General features: G+C 40.9%; 1 protein-coding gene across 1 annotated transcript in view; it reads left to right on the top strand.

Moving 5' to 3' along the window:
• Positions 1–18,655, top strand: part of JAZF1 (JAZF zinc finger 1) — a 321,433-nt gene that overhangs the window by 1,774 nt on the left and 301,004 nt on the right. The gene's annotated exons all lie outside the window — the stretch shown is intronic.

The raw sequence follows: 18,655 nt of genomic DNA, 5'->3' as shown, positions 1-18,655 counted from the left end.
TGATGCCCCAACGGGGCTGTCTAATCCAGAGAACCTGTAAATTGCCCCAGAAAGTCATTTCCAAATGAATGCTATAGATTCAGCCATGTGGATGCAGCTCACGTTTCTACAAAGTTGAGGGAATAAATCACGACTGCTGTGTATTTATGCACGAATAAAATGAGGCCGAGCCTTGTGCTCCCTTGCTTAGTATAATGCTTTCTCTTTGCACACAGTGGGTGCTTAATAAGCTTTGAATGCTAGTTTAGAATGGGGTATGATGGGGCATCTGAAATGGGAAATAACCATTGAAAATGTCTGGAGAACGTCTTTCAAAAGATAATCCTGATGAGTAATTGTCCAGGTTTTGAAACTTAAAAAGTTTTAAAACATCCATGTGATAGCTTCTGCCATCTCCTCTGATAAAGGTGTGACAGAAGATCTAGGCAAGTTTTGGTAGTCTTAAAAGCAGGAGTTTAATGGAGTAACAGATTTGCTGATTCATATCACGATTGAATAATCATAACTGAACGTGCTTAAAGGATAAATCAGATTTTTCATGATGGGTGGTTTAAAATAATGCTAAAACTCCAGTAATGCAAAGTTCCAGTAAAAATTTTGTTAGTTCAAGTTACTTCCCTTTCAATGAGAAGTAGAAAATAATAAATAAAATGAATAAATATATATTATATAAACATATAAATAAATAATAGTTCCTGACTTAGGGAAGGCTGGCATTGCATATCCCATTCACTCTCGCTACCAGTTATTCCAGGATAAACTATAATTAATGTAAGGTGACTAATAATTTTCCCACATTGCCTACCTACTTGGACTAGCTGGTTAAAAGAAAATGTAAATTATATTTATTAAAATGTGTTAAAGACAGTTATCCTTCTTGAGGATTTAGTTTATAATCAAGTAGAGGATTTAAAACTAACTATTGGTGAATCACAAGTGTTTCTTACGTTTGCAGAAATTGTCTTTAGTATTGTGCAAGCATTTTTTAAGAGAGTTAAGGGTTCCCTAAACTTTCTAAAATTCGAGTTTTAAGTAATGGTCACTCCCAAAGGGCTAGTGTTCTTCTCTTAGTGAAAATATTGAAAAACTAAGTTTCTAACAATAGCTATAATTTAGGCGAACTGTGTGGCAAGGCTCACCATTACTATACTTTGAAATTAGTTTGAAACCAGCAAACTTTATGGAAAGTAAATGTTAAAATGAACAAACATTTGGAATTCCCAGGGTGAAGAGACCAGATTAAACTAGTATGTCACCTCGGCTGAGGAGAGGCCACTTACTTTCAAAGACAGCCCCCTTTGCAGAAAGAAATAAGAAGTGACCTCAAGAAGAATAAAAACAACCTGATCAGTAGGCAGTGTCGTATAAATACACTTCTGATGAAGAGACATGAGTGAAAATATATCAGATAAAGCATTTAGTGAAAGTTCTGTACATATATTGCTAAGTGGTATTTATTGTTTGTGATTCGGTTTATAAATATTTTTGGAGACAGGTGCTTATTTTTAATGATTGACTTAATGATTTGTTATCCAGTGGCCACATTAAAAAGATGCATGAAGAGACTACTAAGAGATATATGTTAATCTTATCTTTAATTTTTTCAAGGAGCTTGTTATTTAGCAATCAGAAGAGTATTAGAGAGATGCTTAGGTGGCAGTTCCATCTAGGGGACCTTTCTGAGTTATTATCATTTAACCACTAGTCAAAATCCTGAAGCAGCAATGAAATGAATTTTATGGGAATATGCTGTGTTTCTTGCGTGACAGATTTTTATAAGGCCTTTAGTGTACAAGGCCCATAGTTTTCCTTATAACGGTATTGTTTAATTCAGATTAATTAAGTGCATCAGCTGAGCATAGCTGTCTGTTATCTTATACATGTACACTTAGGTCTTGTTTTTCACCCGTTTTCCTGTACCCCTAAGAGGCAAGGATTTGGGCTGTAGAGCTGCGGGAAGTGTGATTTTCCCCATCCTCTGTTGTAGCCGTCTTCCTGCCTCTGGGAAGAGTGCTGCACCTGTGTTCCTGTCCTCTCCTTGCATTTCATCCCCGGTCTAGTACTGGAGCACCTGTCTCTGTGTACAGCGCAATTTCTCAGCTAAACCCTCGAGCCAACTTAAATTGCCTCGACATCCCACAGCCCTGCAACTGGGAATTGTTTCTCCATCCACTTGGCTATCAGTTCCTTCACAGCCTGGCTGTTTCCTGGAGACGGGAGAAGCTGATCAGGATCTGTTTGCTTCTCTCTGTGAACAGATACTTGAGTTTGTAGAAACACTCTTGACATGCACATCCTGGATAGGTGACGTTAAACTGATCACTAGGAATCATAGAAACACCAGGAGCACTAAATTTAGCTGCTGAAGGTCATGTCACAGACTCGTGAAATGCCTGCTCTGTCTGCACACCCGAGTGCTGTGAAATCTTTTGGCTTTTGGTCTCAGAAAGACAACTGTTTATTCTTACCGCATTTGGTTATTTAATACATTTGTGAAAGTACCTCTGCATTTTGAATTTATTTATGTAGTAATTTATACTGAGCACCTATTTTGTACCAGGCACAGTTCTAAGTACTTGGTATTTTTTGGTGAACAAGGATTCCAGCCTTTGGAGAGTTGATGTGCTAGTGGTGGGAGATAAGACAATAAACAGTCAGCATACGAAGTAAATTATATAGTATGTGCAAAGGTGGTTAGTGCTATGGAAAAGAGCAAGATTAGAACAGGCGCAGGTGGATTGGGAGAAGGAAGTGTTGGAATTTTTAGTTGGTTGATCAGGATAGGCCTCACTGAGAAGCTGATAGACAAGCCAAAACCCTGACAGAAGTGAGGGAGTTAGCCATGAGGACCTATGAGGAACATGGAGGTCCAGGCAGAGGGAACCGATAATGCAGAGGCACCAAGGCAGACTGCACCTCTGAAACTGAAATACAGAATCTGGCCCAATTCAGTTATTCTTGTGACAGTACTGAACTCACAGGTCATTTAGAACTTTCCCCAGATGTTAGGACCCTTAACTTTGCGATTGTTGGCTCAGATTTTCCTGTAGATGCGCCGTTAGGAGGAGTGTGTTGACTAATAGTGACCTTCCAACAGCTATGACTTGTTGGTTCTTGACCCTGAATGTTAGCGGGGTTCTTGGTGTGTATCTCTACTTGTTACTTTCCTCATCGCCAAAATCCAGGTAAGAAATCCATGCTGCTTCATTTCATAGGTAGATTTGTTATTAATTAATCATCTAATTAATCAAGGTCAAAGTCTCTGGAAAGAAAAATAAGATAGTTACTATCAATAATGTAGAATTTGGCTCCAATAATAATTTAGTAAATATTTGCATTATTTTCTTAAAGCAGTACCATCGTATACTAAATAGATGGGTGTATAATATGTAGTAGGTCCTTTTTATTCCCACTTTATTGGTAAGCAAACTGAGGCACAGAAGAGTTACGTAACTTGCCTAAGTTTCCGTGGCTGGTAAGTATGAGCTAGAATTTGAATTTTAGACAGATATGCAGAGCTGGGCCTGTGCCAAATTGCCAAATAGGTAAAGAATTAGACAGTACCATTCCTACTCCCGCTCCAGACACAATTGGTCTGTTTTCCTCCTTTAGAAAGTAACTCCAGACTCTTGAGATGAGGATCATCTGAGAAGCAGCATAGCGAATCCGGCTTGCTTGGGTTTGAATGTACACCTCTGCCACTTGTCAGCCATTTGATTGTGGACAAATGGCTTAACCACACCATGCCTCAGTTTCCTCCTTTGTATAATGAGGATACTAATAGCACCTACCCCGTGGAGTGGCTGATGAGGATTAAGTGAGCCCATAAGTGTAAAGTACTCGTCTACGGTATTAAATTATCTACATCCTCCAGTTTCTTGCCATTTTGTGTTTACTAAAGAAGTGTGTTTGGAATCCTTCTGTGAAAGTCTACCTTAGACGTTAACAGAAGGTGGGTTGTGTCCACTTATGACTGTAAAATCATCAGGCCCTTCCCAGGAAAGATTGAGAATAGGAAATAGGAGACCCTTCAACAGCCCAGCGCTGGGTTGCAGCCTCTGGCCACTTTCTCTTCTGAGTGGCCAGAGGTACTTTAGGCGCTGGCAAAGGCCTTTGCCGCTGTGGACTGGAAAGTGGTGTCAAGGCCAGCGGCTTCCAACATGGCCTTTCCTTGTGGCCTATATTTATTTGAAAAACCCCAGGACTAGAAAGAGGCACTGTGCCTTGGGCCTGTGGGCACATTCCTAGGAGGATATTTCCTGTGGGGAGAGGGAATGACTGAATGAATGAATGAATGAAAGGCTTGTCACGGCCTGCCCTGCTCTTTGCCTGCACCCTGTGGCTTGGGGCAAGATGCCCTCTTACTCCCTCCCACGGTTCACAAGAAGGTCCCAGGTACAGAGCCAGGGCAGCTTCTAAGTGCTGTGTGTGCATGAGTTTGCACACACACATGAGCACACCCCACACACAGTGGGGGGATCCCTATGTCTGAAACTTCACAACTTTCTCCAAAACACTGTCTTCAGTAGCTTTTCCATTTGCCCACCTCTCACCTGTAAACAGTGAAATCACCCTTTATGTAACATTGCTAATGAACATCCTGTGTCGTAAGTTTCACAAGCTTCTAATTGTTTTCTCTTACTGTACTGTTTTCTGAGGTGTGACTGAAATGTCCAGACAGAAAAACTCTGCCCACAACTGACTGAGTTGACATTAGCCCCCATATTCTTTGGAAAATGGTTTCCTCTAGAGTGCGTGTATTTTGGAGACATCTCCCACCTGGACACTTCTAGAAATGCAAGCTGCCAGCTGTTTTCAGAAAACCTTGTTCTTCCTGTTGATGACAGTGAAGAAGCCTCGAGGCTGGAGCAGGCTGGTGACACTTAATGAGAGGGGCTTTCCTATGACTGTTTGGAAGCCAAACACCTTGTGTTTTTGCCTGAGGTCTGAGAGACAGGACACAATGCTGTTGAACCCCTTAAAAATCCTCCCTTTCTTCCAGCTGTTGCTTTTAGGACAAGAACCAGACCCCACATTGCCTTATATTTCTCTTCCCATCCCATCTTTACCTCACCTTCAGATCTTGACCGTGCAGACACGACCTGGGGACTCCTAAAGAAATACTTGCCGGATTGCAGATAATACGTTTGATTTCATGATGAGGGAATAGATTTGTTCCATATTGACCTGGCTAAGGTGTTGAATAATACTTGTTTTTTTCTTTAGAATATGAAAATCAGAAACTGCAAATGTTAGAAATTTATTATATGTTTATTTTATAAAGAAGGCTTTCATTTAATATGCTAAGTCAGTTTAAAGAAAATTCTATCTGCTTTTCTCTCTAAGCACTGAAATGGTGCAGTAGTTTTGCCTATTTTTTTTAAAGGCCAGCTGCAAGCAGGGACCAGATTAATGGACATTCTCTTTAAGGATGAAGTCTTCCCAATAACTCTCTTTCCACTTTGGCAGGAGTCAAAGTGACTCTTCTTGGGTCACTAACTACAGCCTCTCTGTCTAGCACCAGAGAGCATTGATACTCTCCTGATGGCCAGAGTGACTCTTGCCTGGCTCACCCACTGGCCTCTTAAAGGAAGCGCTGTTCATTGTCTGCCAGGCTGTAATGGTGACTTTCTCCTGAGATAGACCTCCGTGAAGGGACGAGATCTGGATACCATGTTATTAACACAGAAAGACTAACTGTTTCTTTGGTATTGTATATAGAATTGATATATATACAAAATATATAGATAAATGATATATAACATATAAAATACATATACATATGTAGTACATATCTAAATAACATGCATGTATGTATTATGCATGCGTGTACCTACATACCACACATATATATGTGTGCACATATATACATGTGTATGTATGTTTATATGTGTGTATATAATACATACATACATCTATGTTATACATACATTCTCCCTGTCTTTCTTTTTCTCTGTCAAGATTGCTATAGATAGTGAGGACTACACATCTTTGAGTATTTCCTATATGCTAGTACTTAAGACAGTACTTCCTGTCTCCAAGGAAGGGAAATTTATTTGGAGAGAGCAGACATGTACAGACTGAGATTAATGATGAATAATAATAGGGACCACAGAGGCAGATTTATTGTGAAGCTAATGAAGCTGAAGCCCCAGGGCCCCTCGCTTGTACAATGTGCTTTACCATTTTTGAATACATTGTTAGGGCCCGCCCAGCCCTTTCCAAGGCTCTGGGGGAGCCCTAGCAGTGTGCACAGCAAAGTGTTCATGGGATCATAACTTGTAAAATTTGAAAAAGTAAGGTTAACAAGCAATCGCTTAACATTTTTCTTTTCCACTTTGGCTTCCCCTCAGTAACATTTCTCCTTGTGACTCCTTCCCCTTCTCCTTCCACTTCTCGGTGACATCAGAGTTGAGAGTATTTTTGAGATGTAGCTAAGGGGAAGTTGAATTGGGGACACATTAAGTTTGGGTTTAGTGGGGTATATTTATATGTTCACAGTCATCTCTGTGTCTAGTTTAGTTATTCCCAGCCATCCTAATGTGGGAATCACTTCCCAGGAACGCCTTCCACTGTGCCAGCTCACCTGGAGTCCTTACACAAAGGGGCAGGGGCAGGGAGAGCATTGCAGCATGCATGTGTCTGGTGACATCTGCCAGTACAAATTAGTTTGAAATGTGTGGAGCCAGAAGCTAGTCTGGAATATTCTTCTACTCGTTAGATGTGTAAAATTATAAGTAGAGGATTCACTTTTTATCTGAGTATAGTTAATATGGAAGTCCCTTGGTTAGGAATATACTTAATGATGAAAATATTCATTTATAAATACACCGTTTTTTTATGGGAATTCTGTGTTTAAGTTTCTTGCTCATTTGACATGAGTGTGTGTGTGTATATTGATAACCACAAAAAAATATAACCAACGAACTGGTTAATGAGTGTCATCAACACAAAGAATATTTAAAGTTAGTTAACGCACAAAATTTCACATGCCCCAAATTATTATGGCTCATATATGAAAGAAAATTAATAGAGATATTAACAAATTTAACAGTGATCCTAAAATTTATGTTGCATTACCAGTGAAAAGCTGTGAGGCTGAAAGTAACTTTTTGGAATTATCAATAATTAAAAATAAATTTCAATCACTTACACTTGAGGAAAGACTGATTTATCTTTGCCCGTTATAGAAAATGACATTAATATAAATCATTGTCGTATGAGGGGCAAACAAAGAGTGTGCAGCCCAAAAGAAGTATTTATAGCAGTGTGTCAGGTGGTTAAATAATTTACATAGTGGGTTCTTTTTCTGGATTTTGATTTTGTGATGTTTCGGTTATGTCAGCTTTTAAAATTTTGTATTTTGTGATTTCTTAATCTAAATAAATGATCACTTTCATAAACATTTTGTATTTCTAATGTTGCATTTTTTTTTTCATAAAGAGACTCTGAGGCTTCAGACCTCACAAAACTTGGGTCTGTGTCTTGGTTCAAATTAGGGAATCATTACTACGTGCCAGAGGCTGTTCCAGTCAGTTTTCATATAGTATTTAATTCACCCTCACTGCAAGCCGGTGAAGTAAACATTACCCCTCCTAGCAGTGCTTCCAATTCGGAGTAAAATATGCTACCATGTTAGTTAAATACCTTATTTAGTGAAATATGAACTAGAATGTTTATTTTAGTAAGATTATAAAACAAATCTTTTCCTTCAGGTCGGAAGGCCTCTTCCACCTCAGAAAACAGCGTCATTATAATTGGCCCCTCCCTCTCCGTCCTGTAGCGCCTGCCCACATCTCTGCCAGAGTTGTGAGCACCATACTTTTTGGTGACCATGTGTGCGCTCTTTGCCTCCTCCAGAAACACTGCCCCTTCCTGGAGGGTGGGGCCTTGTCATCTTCCTAGCCTCTTCCTCAAGAAGTGTTTTCAGAAATGAAATGAAAATAAAAATCGAGAAGTGCTTTGGGCTGTGAAAAGAGTAAGTTACAAACATAACCGTGCAGTGAAAAACGTGTCTTTGAAGGGAATCTCCTCTGGAGGTGCACATGTATGAGGAATGATGTATTTATGTGCGTATACATGTCTGTTTATGGCATACACACAAACTAGTTATGCAGTTAGTCTAAGGTAGTTTCTATTAAGGGACTTTGCAGAAGACTTTTTTTAAAAGAGATTTGAGAAGGAAATCCATGTCTTTCTTTTTACACTTGGGAATTGAACTTGGTTAGTCCCTTTCCAGGTTAAGGATATTATGAAGCTTCGTTGAATCATTTCTTGCCTTATCTACAATATTTGTTTGTCTAGAACATTCTAGGACTTAAACAATGCTAGGACAAAAGTGCATCTTTTTCCTTCCCACCTCTTTGCCAGGAGTTTTGTTATAAAGGAGGCAGGGGGCTGGGTTGGGCGGAAGCTTGGCCCATGAAGCTAGACAGACTGAATTTTGAATCCTGATTCCGCTACCTTTACCAACTCGCACAGTTCTGACCATCTTCTTGTTTGTATAAAATAGTTACAATAGCTGCTATTTGTTAAGCGCCTACTAATGAGGCACTGGCTAGTTGCTTTATATGCATTGCTTAAGCACCTAGTATTAGTCCCATTTGACACAAGACATAGACCAAGACATAGAGCAAGTGACCCGGCTCGAAGTACACAGCCAGTAAAATGCTCGGGGGAGCGAGGGGCAGGATTTGCTCTCAGGTGTCCCCATATACCTTAGTACCTGCTCATTACAGCCTAAGTTGTGACCCTATACAAGACATTTGCATTTTAATAGAAGGCTCTTGTGTACCCCTGTGTTTTATGTACAGAAAGGCTGGATTTCCAAAGGGAGCGATTTGGATGGTTGGGGGCTGCGTTGATGCCTGCCTTCTGGTAGAAACAGAAATGTTTCCAGACTTCTGAAGAAAATGTTTATGTAGGCTGAGAGGGTCCATGAGCATCCTATCATCACAGTAACAGCAAGGAAAACAGTAATTTGGCAATTCCAAAATGGTTATAATTACTGAATTGTCTGAAGGTGCTACCCGGTTTTCTCTCCCTCACAGATATTTATTTACCTGGGGGTGGGGGACTCCTGACAAACAATACCTAACACTATACACACTCACTAACTTCTCTTACTTTAGACTTTCAACATTAAAATAATGTTTTCATTATGTTCATTATTTTAAAAAGTTGTTTGGACCAATGATACATAATAGGACCCAGCAATAAACATTGTGAATTAAGAGCTGAAACCCTGGTTGCTCTTGGCCTGTGCTGAGAGCCTGCCCTGCTGGACACTCCCTGGTGGCATTCACAGGGAGAGCATACCTTAGGTCACGTTCTGCCATCACCACGCCTCAAACAGCTGGTACGGGAGCACATCAGGGCTTAAAAATTGGAGCACCCTTTTTCTTAACCTAACTCATTTAGTGAAAGTCTCTTGAATGCTAATTTAGCTGCCTGATTCTCGCTACATGGTGTAATTATATAAGAAATGGCAAAAGCAGGGAAATCTGAGAGACATATTTGTGCAGCTTGCTGTTAAGTAGACTGAACACCATGGTTATAAGCATAAATAATCATAAATTATGCCTATGCTTCCTCAGGTATCAAACATCAAATGAACGAGACGAGGTTCTTGGAGTTTCTTTGTAAACTCAAGCTAAGTACGTACATATTACAGAAAGCCTCCACCTCAAAGATTCCAGATGAGCTTTTCTAGGCCTTGCTCCTTCCCTGGTTGAGCTCGTCTCACTTTATTGAGGTATCTAACAGGCTGGTGAACTGTCGACTAAAAGTCCTCTTCAGCACTCGTAGCAAGTGTCACGGGTGTTTCCTAGGCCCCAGGTTATCTATAGTTTAGCTTTTGAGATGTTTACAGAGGAGACCATTCAATAGAGTATTTCTGACACTCGACATCTGGAGTTTGGCACTAACTCAACCAAATGGTTGACACTGTGTGATTTAAGCTAATGGGCCTCAATGTTTCTGCCTGGGTCGGAAACTCCCTTTTGTATGTTGGCTTCACTTCAACACTTTCAGGGGCCCACACCAACATATTTGCTGTTAAAATATGCAAACATCAGACAGAAAATTTGGTGAAGAGATCTTAAGTTATATGTGCCGTTCACTTCAGATGTCGAATAAAGAAGTGAGATTTTGTCAAAACCTGAAAAGATGATAGCATCTTAAGTGCTTATGTAATGTACACTGTAAAGTAAGGAGAGTGATTTGTATCTGTGGCTTGTGTAAATCAGTCTGATTGATTTATAGGTCACACCCTGTGTGTCAGTAGAGTGTATGTCAGTAGTTTTCAACGTGGGTGCCATCAGAATCACTTGAGTAAACCTGGAAAAAGTAAGGATGCCCGGGCTCTACCCCCCAGAGCTTCTGAGGTGATTGACAGGGATGATCTGAGTCTGATCACCAGTGTTTGTAACCCTTCAAAGTTGATTCTAATGTTGATTCCAAGATTGGGAAGCCATCCATTTACTCTAATGAAATAACTAGCATTGTGAAGATGATGGAGTTTTGAAAAGGAATCAGACTGTTGAAGAGTTGTAAACTTTTTGGGTTTCCGTTCTATAGGTGTAGTTTTTAGTTTTACTGGAGGCAAGTATTTAATACAGAGCAAATTTGAAGATACGCTGCTGTCTCAGGTATGTTGTTAGAGCAGCAATGCTCAAACTGGGGAGCCTGTGACCTAAGAGTCTCAAACTCAGCTGCCATGAGGACACAATGTATGGGTGAAGTGACCACGTTCAATATAATTGGGAGTGGCTGGAGTTCTGGCACACTGGAGAGCCCTTGCCTTGCTTAAAAAGGCGCCTGCTGTCACCTCCAGCCCACTGGTGCCATGTTGGAGTACAGGCTCTTTGTTGGCAGATTCTTTTGTTGTTGTTATTAGTAGCTAGGAATTTATATTTTTATGCGAAATCTATCTTTAACTGTTTGCAGCTAATACAGATGGTTTTAAAACTGTGCAAGAAAGCTCCTCTGCTCTATCTAATCACTGTATTTAATAAAGAGATGTTAATGATAGGCTGTGTGTTTTAATGGAGTGCATATGAATGCTCAGAGGCAGAGTAAATTTTGAAGACCATGGTTTCCAACAAGGAAGCTATAGAAACTATAGAAGGTGTAATGGAAAGAATAGTAGCTCATAGGTTTTTTTCTTTTAATTTCCATTTCTCGTTATGAAATGATTATTTTTTAATATGAAAAGTTTGTGATTAAAAAAATTTGTTTCAGGGGCCAGCTCCGTGGCCGAGTGGTTAAGTTCGCTCACTCCGCTGCGGCAGCCCAAGGGTTCAGATCCTGGGCGCGGACATGGCACCGCTCGTCAGGCCACGTTGAAGCGGCATCCCACATCCCACAACTAGAAGGACCTGCAACTAAGATCTACAACTATGTACGGGGGAGTTTGAGGAGATAAAGCAGAAAAAAAAAAGATTGGCAACAGTTGTTAGCTCAGGTGCCAAAAAAGAAAAAAAAAATTTGTTTCAGGGCCCAGCCCAGTGGCACAGCAGTTAAGCGCGCGCGTTCCGCTCAGCAGCCCAGGTTCACCGGTTCAGATCCCAGGTGCACACATGGCACCACCTGTCAAGCCATGCTGTGGTAGGCGTCCCACATTAAAGTAGAGGAAGATAGGCACAAATGTTAGCTCAGGGCCAGTCTTCCTCAGCAAAAAAGAGGAGGATTGGCAGCGGATGATAGCTCAGGGCTAATTTTCCTCAGAAAAAAAAAGTAGTTGTTTCATACCAAATTTTAAAAAATGAGCCTTAATCCTGAAAGTGTGTTAAGATCATTATCAGTTGTATTTCCCTCCCCTGGGGAAAAAAACAGGACCACTCAAAAACTCTATCCTGCGTGTTTTCATCATGGCAAAAAAAACCTTTTGCAGATGAGTTGAGCATTGTTTCACTGAAAAACTGGAAGAAAACAGAGAGAGGATCTAGCCCAGTTCGCTAGTTCCATCCGTGAAGAAGCCGAGGTGGTTTGAAATCATGAGTGAGCGGGAGTGCTTGGCCAAGAGGAGTCGAGAGAACGGCGGTAGAACAGTGGTTCAGCTGTGGCTCCTGGAGCCAGCTTGCCTCACTTGGAATCTTGGCTTTCCTCCTTCTGTCAAGTTACCTAACCTCTCTCTGCCTCGTTTTCTTCATCTCTAAAATGGTGGTAATAGTACCCATCTCCAGGTTTAGTGAGATACCACACATGTTTGGTGGGTTAACTGTTGGAACTCTGGTGGATTCTGAAGAAAAGAGAGCTCTCCAGTTAATTCCCTGCATTGCCTTCTGGAGGAAGCCGTGCTGGAGGCCTTACTGTGGAGTGGCCAGGGTGCTGCCTCAGATCCCACTGGCTAGCTGACCACCTTGACCAAGCTTTTTGATATTTCTAGACCTCAACTTTTGTCAGATGAGGATAGTTAATATTTATCCCAGAGTGTTGTTATGAGGATTAAATAAAAACATGCATATGAAGGGCCTGACAACTAGGAAGCACCTGTAAATGTTAATACTGATAGGATTCTACCACCTTCCCGCATCCATGATGATGCTCCCAATGCCACATTCCTCAGCTTCTTCTGTCCTCTTTATGTTTTTTTATAATACAACGGAAAAAGAAGAATCAAAATAATCTTATACATTTCTGGTTTTTGTTAAGCATTTTTACTTTGAGATATTTGATGAAATTCGATTTCCCTGCTAGAGTCTTGGTTTGTGTTTGTATAAGTCATACTGAGTGGCTGTAGGAATCCATGAACTGTTAAAACATTCCACACACAAATTCTTGCTGTTTCAAAGTATACCAGCCTTAATTTAGCATTGTTTATCCAGATTTAAGTTTTTGCGACGTTAGATCATGTGATTAGAAACATGACTTCCATATTAGATAAATATAATTTTCTATTTGGGAGAAAAGGCATTTTAAGCGTCTAGGGAGGTTTATTAAACTGTATAAACAGAAAACAATTTTTTTCATGTTGCACAACTAAGCAGTGGAAAAACAGGAGATGATTTTTTGTATGTATTGTTTGTAAAGGTTTTTTGTGAATCATTCAAAAGGATTTGTAGGGCTTTTGTGAAGAAATCCAAGAACATGACTGTAGGACTCTAACAAAATGTCATGCTCTCCTCGTTAAGTGGCTGTGCATCTCTTTAATAATAGTCCTTGAAATGTCACATACTCAAATGCTGGAAGCTTCTCAGGAAAGTCCCGGGATAGGCCTTGTTTTAGAAGCTCAAGTGGCGATGGTTGAGTTGTTTACTGATTGCGGAGAATATTTAAAATACTTTATTCCTAAATGGTATTTGACAATGATTGAAATCATTTTCAGCCCTATTGGATATGTTGCCACTGGTTTTCTCCTTTAAAGAGTCGGCCGAGATCCCATACAGTTAAGTAGCTGGTGCAGGCGTGTGTGAATTATCAGTAGTTTTAATAGAAAAAATGGTTTCCAACTCTTGTTACTGAGGGCCCTTTTAGTTATTTTCCTTCTCCCTTCTCATGGATTCTGTGTCTTGAAAGAGTTTTGTCTATTAAACAGTCTGATTTTATAAGTAATTAAAGCTTTTCAGTTTCTCCATGCAACAACATCTAAAACTCCCAATTATGTATTGGTAAATATTTCTTGAGAGCCAACTATGCAGGCACTACCTGGGAGCTGGAGATACAGTAGTGGACCACACAATTAAAGTCCATGCTCATGAGAGAGGCAGGCAGAACACAAATACACAAGATAATTTCAAACAGTCATAGCGCTGTGAGTCAGGAGATAGAGGTTGAGAGGCCTATTTGAGATAAGGTAGTCTGGGGCTGGCCTCTTTGAGAGGGAGGTATCTGAATGAAGTAGGGGAATGAATGAGCCATTCAGGTATCTAGCGGAAGAATGTTCCAGACAGAGGGACCAGCAAGGACAGAGGTCCTGAGCTGGAGCATCTGGTGTGCTTGAGGAGCAGCAAGGAGGTTAGTGTGGCGCGAGCAGAGGGAGAAAGGAGGGAGGTGGGGGATGGGATAGGAGTGGTCGTCAGGGACATGTAGACCTGTGTGTCAGCCAGTGTCACCAAACAAGGGTTCCACTGATTCCAGCCCCAAATGATGATGTGGAATGCTGTGCAGCTTTATTATGGTTATAGTTTCCAATATGTTTTTTTAGTAACATTCAAATAGCTGAAGGACCCCCTCACCACCTTCAAAGCCCTGTAGAGATGTGGAAATCCCTGATAATGGGCCTCGAGATCTCTTCAAATCTAGTTTGCTTTTTGTTCAATCCTAAAAGCCCTTTTTATATTTTGAAATCTATATTGAAATACAAATTTTTGACTAGTGAAATTCATTTAGTGTTTACTGTTTTGGAGCGGGAGTGAAAATCAGGATTATCAATAATCACGATACATTAAAAAAGAATGTTTGGTACAGTTTCCAAACTCTGGGACCTATAGATTTTTTAAAAATTTTCCTTCAGAAGCTTTGTGAAATCTTGCATAGATTTTAGTGGATTTGAGTGTTGGCAGAAAGGGAGGGCAGGGTGGGGGTAGAAGAGAGGAGAGAATGGTTTTGAAAGCAGTAGCAAAGACATTGACAGAAGGACAGAAAAATTACTGAGGGAGATGATATAGACCATGAGCCCGAAGATATTATTTCGCCATCAGTCCCTTTTTTTATTCTGAAAGGTAGTATTTTCTGTAGCTCTTCCATGAAAAATAGATACTGGTTTTTCTTCTACATCTGCATCTTATGGGCAGGTGTTAGCATAAACATGTCACTGTCAAAATGAGCTTTTGTCTTTATTGAAGGTATATGAACCTGTTCTCTATATTCTAACCTGCCAGTACCTTTGTTCAAGTAATAGAGAAATGGTGTGTTTCAGATGACAGGATGCCCATGCAGTTAATGAAATTCAAGGGAAAAATCAAAGACTGTGAGATCAGAAATACATGTATTTGTAGCCGTAATTTAGCCTTTCCAATGAATATAAAATGATGATGCATTGGTCAGCTATGGCCACAATCATGGGGCATAACAAACTGTCTCAAAACTCAGTGACTTTCCAACACTTATTCTCCTGTTCTCTGTTCTGCAGAGTGACTGTGTCTGGCTAATGGAAGCTGGATTTAGCTGGGTGCCTCTGTTTCAGGCTGCTGGTGAGCTGATCTACTGTGAGTTGGGCACAAGTCAGTTGATATGCTCATTCTGGCAACCAGGCTGAAGGGACTAGGGTCCCGCTTTTCTCATGGTGGACCACCATTGTACAAGTGCCACACCAAACCACGCAAGCTCATTTAAGGCCTCCATTCGTGTCATGGTCATGTCCATCACATTCCTTTGGCCAAATCAAGGCATGTGGCCAAGCACAGAGTTGATAGGGCAAGGAAATATATTCCTTCCCAAGGGTAAGTGGGAGAGATGGAGTGAATCTCAGTAATCCATTATCTATTATCGCAGATGTCTCTTTTCAGGAATAGAAAAAGTCCAAAAGGATTTGAAACTTAGTACCGGGATATAAATTTCCCCCTAAGACAATCATAATACTGTATAAACATGAGGTTGCTGACTCTACAACATCCCAGAGAACTTGGGAGGCATACGTTATGACTTTCCAATGAGGAATGAATAAACATTTCACACAGGGAAATTAAGAAAGTAAGAGCAGTTAAGTGATTTCTGCTTGCCGCAAAGAACAGTAGAATCTGCTTCTCAGGTTAGGAATGATCGACCCCTCTTTCATTCTGAGGTTACTTAAGAATACTTAAGCTTTGCTCAAGGCTTTAATTGGGGTTTTCCAGTGGTCTGTGCTTGTCTTCTAAGTTCCTGAGCTGTTTGGCAAGGCTGAGAAGGTTGGGGACACCTTCTGATGCCCTTTCCCAGCACAGGGAGCTTCAGAATAGCTTTGAGACTGCTTTACCAGGTGGGTCTTGTGCCCTTTCTCTTCCTGCAGTTCTGAGCCAATGTCACAGAGGATGGAAAAGGACTCACACGCCAGTCGGGAACCTCCTTTCTCCATTCTCCCATTGTACATCACATCTTCTGGTGGCTGAGGGAACGATCACTGGTGTTGGACACCCCAGGTTTTGGCAGGGCTGCTCTATGACTTTGGACAACTTACTAATGTATAATTTTCTCATTTGCAAAATGAGCACTATGTTATCTACCATATAGGGCTGTTAGGAGGGTTAAGTAAGTGGCAAATCCTAGCACAGTGCCTGGTGCATGTTAAACATTTCATAAATATAAGTTGATCATGCTTTTATTATCAACTGTTGAAATAGGGCCTCCAGACAGCATTCCATTATTGTTATTCCAGTGTTTCTGTTTCTCCTCACTAGATTGTGAGCCTCCAAAAGGCTGATTCGTGGCTCTGTGTTTCATCTCTATGTCTCCATTCTGCAATAGCACTAAGTTATGATATAGGAACTTAAAATGACACCAGTGAACTGTACCCAGGCATCTGGCCTCTACCAGGAAGCCTTCAGCTCCAAGGACCAGATTAAATTGCTCCTAAAGACAGAGTTAGCCATTATTTTTTCACTTGCACATTGTTCCTGAAATAAAGGCTTTTGAAGCCTTGAAGGAATTTAAAGGATTTGAGTTAGTTCCATGCTTTGCCTTTAATCAGACATTTTCTACACACTCAAGGAAGGCCCTGGCCTCTATGTTACATCAGAAGAGTTGAAAAAAGCACTGAGGCTAATTTTCGTGGTGTGTCTACAAGATTTAAAGGGCACTGAAAGAATATTTGGTCCTATATTCTTCTAACTCCTGTCCTTTGAGTTGCCTTTCAGATTGTGGGTGTGATCTTACCATCAGCTGCTTTGAAGGTGTAGTAAATTTTCAGCTAAGTCATTGCTCCCAAGCAGTGGTTACTCTAGGAAAAAAGGCTCAGCTGTTGTAACAAACAGGCCTAACATTACATGGATTAAAGGTCCAAGAAGTTTATGTCTCTTCCACAGAAGCATCCAGGGTGGGTAGACAGACTACTTGGCTCCATGCAGTTATTCAGAGCTTCAGGATCCTTCCATCTCACTTCTTTATTTTCCCACAGTCTGCTCCTCCTTCTTCTGTGTGGTAAAAGCTGGCTTCTCTGGGGTCCTTCTCTGAGGATAAACTTTTGTTTGTATTCATCTTGAGGGAAAGGAAAAGAGTGTAGAGGAGTGCACTTACAGTGTATTATGGCCCAGACCTCAAGGATAACCTGTCACCTCCAGTCCTGTTCCATTGGTGAGAACTTAATTGCATGGCTACATGTAGCTGCAAAGGCACTGGCACATTAGCCCCCAGCAGGGCCTAACTACACTTCTGTTACTGTGGAGGAATTGAGGGCCTGCTTTAGGGGGACAGCTAGTAGTTTCCTGCCGTGGACCGACAAGTGAGTCTACTTTTGAGAATTTTTCCTTCCCATTGAATAGCTAATATATAGTCTAGTAGTTTAATAGGGAAAGGGTGGATGGTTATAATAATAATTAAAAGCATTTACAATTTATTGAGCTCCAACTATGTGCTAGGGGCTCTTAAATACCATTGAACACATTATTTCATTTGACGCTCTCAGAAAGGCCCTGAGGGAAGTTCTAGTATTATCTGCATTTTATAGGTCAAGACACTGAGCCTTAAGAGGAGGGTAAGAAACCTCGTCAAGGTTACACAGCCAGGCCTGCTTGACTCCAAAGCCTTCACCATACTGCCCTGGGAATGGTGAAGTTTCTGAGGAATAAAGGATAGTTCTATACTGCTTTTAATTCTGGCTTCTGCAGCTAGTCAGCAGCAAAGGCCATCAGGAAAAGCCGTGGGTTCTCGGGAAATAGTTCAAGCAGAGGCTGTATAAACCTTTGTTAGGGATGCCACAGAGGGATTTCCTGCTTTGCACTGAGGGCCGTGGTGACTTCCATGATTGGCTGTGAAGGTCAAGTGCACTGCTTCGTACATTCCGGTTTCTGCATGTCACCCATGACCCCTCATTCCTATGACAGTCCCATCAGCACACGCATTCTGTACTTCTTACTTCTTTGATAACGAGGAGGCACCTGGTAACAGAGTACAAGAGGGTCAGTAGTTGAGACTGGGGTTCTGGTGTGACCTTGGCTGGTCACTTCAAACTTGAGTCTCCGTTTCTTGGGGAATAAATTATGCGCATTAGGCTTAATCACTGGTTTTCCAGAAGTGCTTCTTGAGGCTCTAGGATTTCTACAGAACTCCCTAGTAGTTTTCATCCCTTACATGTAGGACTTTGGGTAAACTTTTCTCAAAGGATTTTTCAAGTTTAAAAAAAGTGAAAACCAAAAGGCTGATTATAGTGATAAGGGCTAACATTTGTTAAATGCCTGTGGTGTGCTTGGCATTGTTATTGTTCTAAGTGCTTTACAGGAATTAATTCACCTGTAAGGTGCACTTACTATTATTCCCAATTTACAGACGAGGAAGCTGAGCCACGGAATGATTAAATAACCTGCCCATTGTCACTCACTAGAAAGTAATCAGAATTCAAACTTGTACTTTAAGATCCAAAGCTACACTCTGCTGCAGGAATGGATGACTTCTGGGGCTTCTCCTAGGTCTGAAAGTGCTGTGGTTCTATGCCAGTGGCTGTGTACAGGCAGCTCAAGAACTTTTCTTCTACAAGAAAGACTCTCAAAGAATTCACTACCTCCCTCTTGAGAGAGGTAGTTTT

The sequence above is a fragment of the Equus caballus genome, chromosome 4 (assembly GCF_041296265.1).
Source record: "Equus caballus isolate H_3958 breed thoroughbred chromosome 4, TB-T2T, whole genome shotgun sequence".
NCBI lineage: Eukaryota > Metazoa > Chordata > Mammalia > Perissodactyla > Equidae > Equus > Equus caballus.
The sequence above is the reverse complement of the archived record's forward strand: the minus strand, read 5'-3'. Positions and strand labels throughout refer to the sequence as shown.